The sequence below is a fragment of the Ursus maritimus genome, unplaced genomic scaffold (assembly GCF_017311325.1).
Source record: "Ursus maritimus isolate PB19 unplaced genomic scaffold, ASM1731132v1 scaffold_4, whole genome shotgun sequence".
Lineage (NCBI taxonomy): Eukaryota > Metazoa > Chordata > Mammalia > Carnivora > Ursidae > Ursus > Ursus maritimus.
In genome coordinates this window covers 52485904-52497773 of record NW_024426552.1, presented here as the reverse complement: position 1 = coordinate 52497773, position 11870 = coordinate 52485904, and the positions used below count along the sequence as shown (strand labels likewise).

Genomic DNA, 11870 nt, shown 5'->3' with positions numbered 1-11870 from the left:
GCTGTCTCTAACTCTGTCGAATAAATAAATAAAATCTTTAAAAATATATATATATTTTTCCTGGTGAAAGCTACATGTGAGGTGAAGTCATATTGTATCAGCTTATTACCCATTCACTAATTGCAATCCAGTCTAATAAATATATTAGTCACCTGTGACGTGCCAGACGCCAAAAGGCCATGGAAAATAAAATGAACTAAACAGGATCCAGTCTCAAGGAGCTCACACTCGAAAGGAGGAAGCATATGGATATAAAAATAACTAGAAGATTCAAGGCAGAATATGCATAATTCTATAGATATTAAGAAATCACACCCAATGATTGATACAATAAATAGATGTTGAATAACAGCAGTGGGCCAAGGCACTGGTCTCAACCCAACAAGACTGGAGAAGAAAATTTTTTGTAAAAGCCTGTTTCCACGGGGCTTCCGTTTTCATGTGTGAAAAGGGAGAATAAGCTCATAACCCAAAGGATAAACAAGCCAATCTCAGTTAACTGCTGTGTTGCAAATAAAATAGGGTAAAGCGATCATGAGTTCTGGAACAGCAGGGGTCTGCTAAGGTTTGGGTTATCTAAGCTGAGACGGAGGCAGCTTGGAGGAGAGCTTCTGAGAGAGAAATCTGCCCGGAGTGAAGAGCAGGAGCTAGGACTCTGGGGGCTGGGAGCTCAGAAAGAAGGCCCCGCGTGCAAGCGCGCTGCAGAAACGGGAGGGAGAGAGCAGAGGAGAGGGGAGCGAGGGCGGACCAGACACCCCTCTCCGGACCTGGTGACGGGCTGGGGCTCTAAAGCGAAGCACAATGGGGAGCCGAGGAAGCCTTTAAGAAAGAGAAGCGTTGGGATCCGATTTACATTTTAAAAGAACAATCTGGTTGCTCTGTGGAGTGGGTAGGCCAGAAAGATGAGACTTTTGCAATCCAGGTCGAGGATAAGGAATGGTGACTTGGGACGAAGCTAGAGGCCAGCTAGCTTTGGGGAAAGGGACAGACGCAGGATATCTTTTGTTGGTAAGCCAACAAGAATTTGAAGAGGAGGGAAAAGGTTGTTTCTAAAAGAAGAACGCTTTAGTGTCTATCTTCAGTTCAAAATCCTTTTATGTCAAATAATACATTAATTCTATAAATATACCTAATGTACATTTAAGCTACTATTAAAATTCTTTGGCTCTCTAAATATAGTACATGCTTATTGAAGAAAGTGTAAAAAAGAGAAAAGCAAAAATTAAGGGAAACGATATAAATACATATATAATAGAAAATTTGCTATCTACATCTCTAAGACGAGCAGGGCTACATTTCCCCCCCGAACTCTGATTTGATTTGTGTTTCTGAGGCGGTTGTGCACTACCAGGTTGTGCCTTTTTTCCTGTAGCATCTTTCGAAAACTGATAACAATTTAACAACTTCCACGCAAATCCTACGTGGGGACATTTCTGCATATACGGGAGATGACTTGCACCCACTGGGGCAAACGCTCCTGGGAATGCCCCGTTGTCTAGCACGACAGGGGCTGGATAGAGCACACTCCGTCTCGCCAAGGCCTTCCATCTACTGCATCGGACGGACTGCTGTAAATCCATTCCCAGCCGCGCTGGGACGGGGGTGGAGGGAGGGTGCGGCTATCTACAGCAACAATTGTCTGAGCAAGGACTGAGTAATGCAGTCCCTCGGGGAAGCTAGCCTGGAAACCTTTGTCAAGAGGCAGTCAAACCCTGGAAGGGTAGGCGTACGCGGCCCGCGTGCACTCTGCACCCACAGGAGAGCCCCTGATCATTGTTTGCGTTTGGGCGCCCCTCTGTTTAAACACTAAGGCGTCCACGGAGGTAAGGAATGGGCGGGAGCAGGTCGTTGGGGGGCAGTCCGGGGAAGGAGTCCTGTAGAGAGCCGTGGGAGCACCGGCTCTGGAGGCTTCCTCCCACTCCCCACGTCGTGCGGCTCGTAGGCTGGATGACGCCGCGGCCAGCCCGCGGGGCTGAAATGTGGCATGCATCAGCTCCCTGCAGCATCCTCTCCCCTGCGGCGCGCAGTAATGGATCTGTGCGTCCTAAAAGAGGAAGATAATGCCGGGTTTAGCTTATAAATAGCTGGTTGTACGCTCGCCCTGCGCAGCATTGATTGAGAGAGCCGAGCTGACTGTTGATCTAATTTTAACTTACATTTTCGCACGCACCCTCTCCGCCTCCCTGCCGTTGTTCCGGGCGGTGGAGCGCGGGCCACAACTGTCTCGTGCGACCGCCAGGGGGCGGGCCACTCGAGTCCCCGCCGCCCTGCCCGTCTGGCCTCTCTGTTTACGCAGACACACAATGCCGGCCTTTATTGGGTCTGAAAAATAGGAGTTTGATTTTCCTGCGCCGGGATGACCTCATCACTCATGAAAGTCAGAGGAAAACGGGGAATTGGATGACAGGCAGTCAGGAAAATAAAGGTTGCATTTCACCCCCTCCCACGTCACCACCTACACAGAGAACTGGGGCTGTACTTCTGTTTCAAAAACCACTTTGCGGAAGTCGGGCAGTGGGGGAGGGAGTGGGGGAGGGAGGGAGGGAGGGAGGAGCGGAATGTTAAATTCCTCCGGGTACCCTGGCACCGGAATGCCGAGGCTTCTGTTTAGAAGGTTAATATCACCCACTGTCTGCCTCCAAGGGCTCTGTATTCAACTATCGCCAAATGTCGGGGCACCAACACTCTCTAGGAAAGAGAGACTTGGCTTTCAAATATTATTAGTTATTCCTAAACATGATTCTTCTTGCCGAGGTGTAAACAATGGTCATCAGCAATTTTATACTGCTAGCTTGAAAATTTCAGACGTGCCTATGGCTTCACATGAATAGTGTGGGAAACTGAAGCTTATCACGTTTTTGTTGGCACACATTGGGACCACAAAGTATAGTAGGGTAAAGTAGAAAGACCAAGAAAGATGCCCCCCTCCCCGGAAATTCCTCCCCCGAAATTCCCCAGACCTAGAACTCAGCATTTAGGCTTTCCTTCTGGGGTTGAGTGAAACATATTGATAGAAGCTCATGTTTATCAGGCTCTTGCTATGTGTCAGGCCATAACAGCCATTCATTTCACATGTGGTGCCTCATTAAATCCTTAAGGCAACCTATCCATTACGTTCTATTGTTATCCCCATTCTATAGTCGATGAAATTGAGGGGCAGTTACTTGCCCAAAGCCAGGTGGCTAGCAAAGAGCAGCCTTAGTATGAGTGACCACAGAGCCCTTGCTCATGACCACCGTGCTACATGTCTTGAAGACATGTCTAGGGGCAAAGTCTTAAACTTTCTGCATCCCTAAGCAAAGTAGGGTGTGTGAACACAGGATGGCAACTCTCCAATGAGGCTTGCCTGGGCCAAGCCAAAAGGCCCTTCATAGGGGGAGCTCTTGAAAAAGTGAAAAGTGTACAAAGACATTCTCATCTGGAGCATTGTTCCCGACAAGAGGTTATAAGCGGGAAATAAAGTGGCTAGAAGAAGGAGACTTTCACTACAGGGTCTTCCCTTGGCCAGTCATTCAACAAGGATTTGCTCCCAGGCCATGGCGGTGGGCTCTGGGGTGCTATGAGGAAGAAAACAGAGGTGGTCCATCCCCTCATGGAAACTCATGAGGAAGGACGTTGTAAATAAGTGAACCACAAAACACATAATTATGATTTGTGATGATTGTAAAAGGGACATAACTTATTTGGATTTGGGGAGGGGGAGAAAGGCGGGGCTGTCTGAGGAAATGATGTTCAAGCGGAGAGCTGCCAAGGAATTATCCAGGCGGAGGGTAGGAATGAGCCCGTCACAGACAGACAGGGAGGCTTTGAGGAGGAGACCTGGTGAATGAGAGAGGAGTGCGTGGAGCTCACAGAGGATAAACCCAAGTGAGGATTTCGAACATCATCTTAAATGCAATGGGAAGACCTCTTGATGAGTTGGAAGCATGAGAGTGAAGTGATTTGACTTCTGTTTTAGGAAGCATACTTTGTGATAGGGAGAGTGGGTGGGAGCTGGGGCCAGGGGGCGGGCGTGGGGACGCCATCAGGACGCCAGTGCGATAGCTGGGGGAAGAGGGCAGGACGGAGAGGAACGGATGAACTACTTGCAGGCTTGGTGACGGATGGATTGCTCAGGAGAACTGAGGAATAGCGAGGGGTCAGGGCCTTCTCCCGGCTTCTGGCTGGAGGCACCAGAGTGAATGAGGCGTTCTTTACACAGCCAACAGACTGGAAACGAGGAGCCGGCTGGGGCAACAGCTCGTTTGGGCCTTTCTCAGTTGAAGAGCAAAGGCTGCTGTCGATCCAGACAGAAAGGAGACTTCAAAAGGAAGCTTTGTGTGATGAGAAAATGATCTTTCTGCTGTTAGCTCCACAAAAGGTAAGTATTAATATTGTTGTGAGTAAAATGGAGTAAGAAAACAAGGAGGCGGTGATACATGTTTTTCTTCTGTTATAAGCCCGGTAGTGTGTGGGCTCCAAAGGAACCTGAAGAACCAACCGGCAGCAGCTCTCGGCTGGAATAGGATTCGCAGGATTACCCAGCAGCCCTGTGGTTTACAGGCCCACGGATGAAGAGAATCACGGAGCATCAGAGTTGGAAAGGATCGCATTACACCCGTTAGGAAACTGAAGATCCAAAGAGATGAAGTGACTTGTCTAAGGTCACACAGCAAACCTGCAAGTGAACAGGGCAAAAAAACAAACAAACAAATCTTTTGGTTCTTTCCTGTACCACTCTTCCTCTTGGGGGTTAGGGCTTTCTCTTAGACACAAAAGCCTTTCATAAGGAGAGATTACTTTCATCCAAATTCCGTGAGAAGTGCACACCTCTGGAGTCTTCCTCCCATTCTGCAAGTCTCCAGATCAAGAACCCTCAGCTTCCCGCCTCCTAGTTTGGCATCTGGCCAGGCACTGCTGTCTGAAATGCCAGCTCCTGGCAACAGATCATTCTTTCCTGAGTCAGAAGGGGGGGGGATGGATTATTTATTTCCTTTCGGGGCACCCGTGGGATGCACTCTTGCCTTTGTGGGAGGCTCCCAATTATAAAGGAGGAATGGATCACCTGCTATGCCCAGACCCTTTACCTACAGAGATCTGCTACATTAATGAAGCAAACCCTGGCTGCTCCTCTCCTTCCCCCTTCTATTTTCTTATCTTCTTTTCTTTGAAAATTTTAGAATTGGACTGGAACTGAAAATCATGATGTTATATGCATTATGTTATGCTAAAGCCACACCTCTGCTTTAGAGTCATGGAAGTGTCTGGCGTTTTTCCTAATGTATGTAGAATGTGAGGTGCAATCAATTGACCAACCACTTTGACTTACCCAGAGTAGAAATACGATTCAAGTTTGCTATTACCAAAGTAAAGCAAGAAAGGTGAGAATGGTTAAAATCCATTTCTCTATCATACCATTTTGAAATCAAGTTTCTCACAGTTACGATGAGTGGGGGCATTGAATAATTATGAATCCTAGGTGTTAGGTATAAACAGTCCTAACTTCTGAGATTCACTAATTCCTTTTGGTTTTTTTCTTTACTCTTTTTATTACAGTGAAATTCACATAACATAAAAGTAACCATTTTAAAGTATACAATCCAGTGGCACTGAGTTCAACTACCTCCTCTATCCAAATCCCAAACATTTTCATCACCCCCAGCTGTGTTCACTGTACTCTTGAACCAACAAAGCAAAGAGCCCTGAGGTCTCATCTGAGGGTTATAATCAAGTCACTCAAACTTGACCCTGGGCAAGTCACCAATCATTTCTGGACCTCAGTTCCATCATTTAGAAAATAGGGGAGTTTGATTAAGATGACCAATTCCTTTTAATCTCTTCAAGTGGTAAATATTTATGTGTGTATGAATCTTTTCCCCCAATTTTATTGAGATATAATTGATACGCAGCCCTGTGTAAGTTTAAGGTGTATAGCATAATAATTTCAAGTGGTAACTATTGTTTTTTATTTAAACAACATTCTTCTGAAATATTTATTTTATTCATTTATTTGTTTATTTATTTATTTATTTTGGAGAGGGAGAGAACAGGAGGCAGAGGGAGAGAGAGAATCTTAAGCAGGCTCTACGCCCAGCATGGAACCTGACATGGGGCTCGATCTCACGACCCTGAGATCATGACCTGAGCTGAAAACAAGAGTCAGACACTCAACTGACTGAGCCACCCAGGCACCCTGAATGTTGAATTTCCAGAATTATCACAGTCTCTTTCTATTACAAGGCCAGTAATATTTAATGTCAGTAATTTTCTAAAGAAGAATACACTCCAAACTATGATTTGAAGAAAAGCAGCTGATGGCATTTCTCAGCAGAGATTGACATTTATGCAAGAGAAAACAGCCATAATGATTTTTCAAATAAACAACTAGGTGAAAACAATAGCATGAGAAGATGGCTACGAATCATTCCCACAGTACAGAGTTTAATCAGAGGACTATCCATAATATAATCAAATCACTAAAATGCTAAAAGCTGCTTTAGTATTCAGCGATAGTTCCTTTAAACAATTCTTCCCACGTTGACTAACGGAGATTTAATTTTAAAATTTATACTTTTCTGCATTTTTTATTATTTCTACAGTGCATATATGTGACTTTCATTAAGAGGAAAAAAAAAAGGCAAAAGCATTAAAGAAAATTCATCCTGCATAAAAAAAGACTACCTCAAAACCAGAGGACTGTTGTATCGTGGGTGGGTGCTCTTTTGATATTAATCTCCAACAGAAGTCATTTAGGGCAAGACACCTATAAGAGCAGGGAGGGCCAGCCATGTAAACAAGAGGAAGAGCTTGAGAGTTAGGAATGCTTTAATCAGGCTGCCCTTAAATAGGAAAAAAAGGTTTTTTCTTTGAAAAATGACAGTGATTTGGGATTTATACACCAAAATATACACTGAAATGACACTGCTTTGAGTTATTTCTGCAGTAGATGCTAGGCTTCTGCTGGCTCTGAACATGGGCATTACATTGAGGGATATCTCTCGGGGGGTAGGCATCCGGTTTGTAGCTATGGAGTACAATGACTTAACTGTCCTAATTAGATGTATAGTCCACGGCCTTGACCTTGGTAGGAAACAGTGACTCTAACTGCTCACCAGCAAGCAAGAACATTGATAACCCCGCTCTGTGAGAGCAGACCTCTCCCAACCAGACATGGGCCAGGGATGGCAGTTTCCTTCTGGAAGTTATAAGCAAACGAATGATTAAGAACAACTCTGTCAATAAACAAATAGAAGCTTTCTTTTCCTTCTTTCTTTTTTCTTTTCACGCTGCTTATCTGCCCTTGGCAAGCTGTTCATTGATGAGAAAACATGTCTTGAACAACAAGGTTTTCAGGAGGTCCCATTCTTTTCATGGCCATCTTGATGGCCTCTGACGTGCTCAAGCATCAACGTGGTACTTTCACCATCTCTCCCTGCTGTGCACACATGTCTTGTCTTTTTCTGGTAGGGAACTGAACTTGGCTTCTTGATACTCATTAAGGAAAGAAGACTGGGACTGAAAATGTTTAAACACTTTTCTCTATTGTATTCAGACAAAAACCCCTTTCCCACCCTTCAGTCATCTGTCTTTCCGCTCCCTTTTGCTCCTTCAGTTCGGAGCTGAGGTTCCCAGTGCTTCTGTAGAAGCCCGCATTCGCACGGCCCCCACTCCCTGGATCCAGCGTTCAGACAAGCCGCAGATGGCTTGCCTTCCTCCTCCTCTCCTGCTTCTGTCCCTCTCTGAAAGCACGGTGGAATGGTTGGGAGTGAGGGTGACCTTAGCACAAGGATAATCTTAGACCCACTCCAATTTACTTGAGAAGGACCTCATAGGCAAACCATGGAACTTTCTTACTTGTCACAAATTGCCTGTGGCAATCTTCACAGCGGACTGGGGCAGTATGTCCACACTGTGCTTGGGAATTAGAGCTGTGCTCTATTCCTATGTCCAAGATGGAGTGAGGGACAGTGTCCAGGATGCTCCTGTGCAGGGCCCCGGGAGCTCAAGCACAACATTCACTTTCAGAGCAGAAGTTTCTCCGTGAGGCAGTGCCAGATCCGTCGGAGAGAAAATAAACTCTGTAAGATCTCATGCAAATTAACAGAAATACAATGTGCAGACATTCTAAAACGGTCCAGGTTATGTTGATACATATTAATACAGACAAAATGCATCGGTCAAGGCACCTACCCTTCTTATGATAGAATTTCCTCCTCTTTAAAATGGAAAGAATGGGGGCACCTGGGTGGCTCAGTAGGTTCAGTGTCAGACTCTTGGTTTCAGCTCAGGGTCATGATCTCAGGGTTCCAGCTCAGGGTTGTGAGATCACTTGCGTAGAGCCCTGTTGAGAGGCTCCGTGCTCAGCACAGAGTCTAGAGATTCTCTCTCGCTCTGCCTCTGCCCCTCCACAGCTCGCAGGCATGCTCTCTCTTGAATAAATAATAAATAAATAAATAAATAAATAAATAAATAAATAAATAAAATCTTTAAAAAACAGAGTAAAATAAAATGGAAAGAGTACTAATTACCTTGTAGGACTGTTAGTACCGGTGAGGTACTATAAATGCTGCCTGCTGCATGATAATCTCACGGTAAAGGTTAACGTCATTGCTATTACTATCGTTATGTGGACGTGGCCATTTTTACGTTAAACTAAGGATAAACTCTAACACCGCTGGAGTTGCTAATTCTACTAGAGCTGAATTCACCCTAACTATGACATAATGATGAAAGGGAAATAGGTTTGTGACCATTTCTCTTTCTTTTCTTTTTCTCTCTCTCTTTTTTTAAAGTAGGCACCACGTCCAGTATGGAGCCCCGCACGGGGCCTGAACTCACCACCCTAAGATCAAGACCTGAGCTGAGATCAAGGGTTAGACACTTAACCGACTGAGCCACCCAGGAGACTCCTGTGACCTTTTCTTTTAGCCAGTCTGAATCATCACTGGGCCAGAATAGAGGTACAGATAGATAGAAAAATAGCTTTTAAAAATGGTTTATTTCTAATGGAAGTGTAAATTGGTATGAATCTTCTAAAGGGTGTTAAAAAGCCTTAAAATGTGAATATCCTATGCCCCAGCAATTCCTCAACTGTGAATTTATCTCGTGGAAATAATTAGAGATGTGTGAAAAGATACATGTGCAAGACTGTTCATCAAATTTATTTATAACACCAAAAGACTGAAAGAGCCTTAATGTCCAACAGTAAGCTACTAGTTAGGTAAAATATGTACATTTATATGAAGGAATGCTGCATCAACATTAGGAAGTATGGTGTAGAAGACTATATATTGATGGGACAAATGGTCCTGACATACAGTCCTGTGAAAATAGCAGGTTACAAAACAGATATTATAAAAATACTATTCGTATGTAAATATAACAATTGGACTGAGATGTACCAATGCAAATATTTTTAAAATGAAGCTTGTCATGTTCTCAAACTTCTTTGAATCTTCCCAGCTACCCAGAGCATGCATCTTACTTTTTGCCTGTTCTGGCTTAAACCTTCATCTAGTCTGCTGATCTGTCTAATCTAATCTGGTTATTAAAGTCTTGGCCCTCTGGGTTGAATAGTCTGTCAAAATTCAGTGTTATTAGCTGTCACTGTTCATAGTTCCAAGCTTCCTGTCTATGAACACTGTCTACCCTACCATCGCCAACTCTGAGCATGGTGGGGAAGAAAGAGAAATCCTTGTTCGGTGCCTGCCTGAGAGTGTCAGCAGTGGATAGATGACCTGGCATCTGCTGCTCTGGAGTCTCCGTGTAAACTATACACGTGGTTTCCTGAGGACACATTTTGTTTCCCACTACTCTCCTCATGGAGCTCTTCTTTACCACAGAGGGGTGGCTCTGTGTCCCGTTGGCCCCAGCCAGGAGGCTCTACACCTCCCGTCTGCTAACGTGTGCTCCCATTGGGCACTGGGGTCTTCCTCTGTGCCTTCTGAGAGTCATGGAAAGCTGAGAAAGGTGTCCCCCCTTCCTCCTCTCTCTTCCAGGAACACTACAAAATCTCTTTGAGCCCTACTGGCAAAGATTACTCCAAGGAGCCTCTGCCTTCAAAAATCACCTGAGGAGTAGGAGCCCTCAATCTTGAAGGAAGACGTATGAAGCAGCTCCCTTGCTCCCTGAGGTGGTGGGGGGCTGTGGTGGGGATGGGATGGGATGGTGGAAGGGCCATGGAGCAGGACAAGTTGATTTGTCACCCCTAAAGGGCCTCGGAGGACCATCCTCAGAATTCCTGCCAGGACTCCACTAAAAAAAAAAATTATTAAAGTATATGTAAATAAGACAATTGCTTCATTGTAAATACAGAGTTCAACACATCCCCTCATGTGGTCACCACACCCAAGATATAGAGCATTTTCATCTGTCCCAAAAGTCTCCTCTTGCCCTATCAAAGTCAATTCCTGCTCCATCTTGGCGACTGCTGATTTGCTTTTTATTCCTTGAGATTCGTTAGAATTCCATGTAAGTGGCATAATGCAGCAGGTACTTTTTTGTGTCTGGCTAAGCCTAATGTGTCTGAGATTCATCCATGGAGTTAACTGTGGCTTGTTTCTTTTCACTGGTAAATAGTATTCCGTTACATGGGTATATCACAACTTACTCATCCATTCACTTGGTAGATATTTGGGTTATTTCCAGTTTTGAGTTATCACAAATAACACTGCTATAAACATCCATGTACAAGTCTTTATGTGGATCTATATCCTAATTTTTCTTAGGAAAATACCTGGGAGTGAAGGGACTGGATCATATGATAGTGTACATATAATGGTAAACAACTACCGAACTCTTTTCCAAAGTAGTTATGCAATTTTTTATTCCCACAGAAGTGCATAAAAATTCCAATGTCTCCATTGGTTGCCAACACTTATTTTTGTCAGTCTTTATAATTTTAACCTCGCTAGGGAAAGTATAGTGGTATCCCACTGTGGTTTTAATTTGCATTTGCTGAGAAAAAATGATGTTGGGGATCTTTTTTGTGCTTATTAGCCACGTGTAGGTCTTCTTTGGCAAAGTATCTGTTCAAATCTATTGCTTATTTTTTTAAAAAATAAACATTTTATTGTATAATAGTTTTTTTATTTACAGAAATGTTGCAAAGACAGTACACAGAATTCCTATATACCACACACCCAGTTTCCTCTACTGTAACACCTTAGTGAGTATGGTACAATTGTTACAACCAATATTGATACATAATTATTAGCTAAAGTTCACCCCGTATTCCGATTTCCTTTCTTTTCACCTAACGTCCTCTCCACCCCACCCCTTATCCCATCCAGGAGACCATGTTAAATGTAGTCAGCATGTCTCCGAAGGCTCATCTAGACAGTGTCCTTTTCTCAGACTTTCTTTGCCTTTGATGATCTTGACAGTTTGATTAACTATTTTATGGAATGTCTCTCAACTGGAGTTTGGTGTCTTTCACATCATGAGACCTCAGTTGTGGGGTTTTCTTGGGAAAAGACCACAGAAGTAAAGTGCCATTCTCATCACATCCTATCAACGGTACATGGTATCAACATGACTGAACGCTGTTAGTGTTGACCTTGATCGCATGGCTAAGGTTATGTTTGTCAGACTTCTCCACTGTGCAGTTTCTCTTTTTTTTTTTCTCCTTTCCATAATGTATTCTTTGGAAGGAAGTCACTATGCACAGCTCACACTTAAAAGATGGGGGGTAGGGGCGCCTGGGTGGCACAGCGGTTAAGCGTCTGCCTTCGGCTCAGGGCGTGATCCCGGCGTTATGGGATCGAGCCCCACATCAGGCTCCTCTGCTACGAGCCTGTTTCTTCCTCTCCCACTCCCCCTGCTTGTGTTCCCTCTCTCGCTGGCTGTCTCTATCTCTGTCAAATAAATAAATAAAAAATCTTAAAAAAAAA

General features: G+C 44.3%; 1 long non-coding RNA gene across 1 annotated transcript; it reads left to right on the top strand.

Annotated features, from left to right (window-relative positions):
- Positions 1–955: 955 nt before the first annotated feature.
- LOC103677343 lies at positions 956–11055 on the top strand. The gene is made up of 4 exons (XR_572379.2): positions 956–1823; positions 4202–4360; positions 8772–8939; positions 9978–11055. It is a non-coding gene; the product is annotated as an uncharacterized LOC103677343 (long non-coding RNA).
- Positions 11056–11870: the final 815 nt, after the last annotated feature.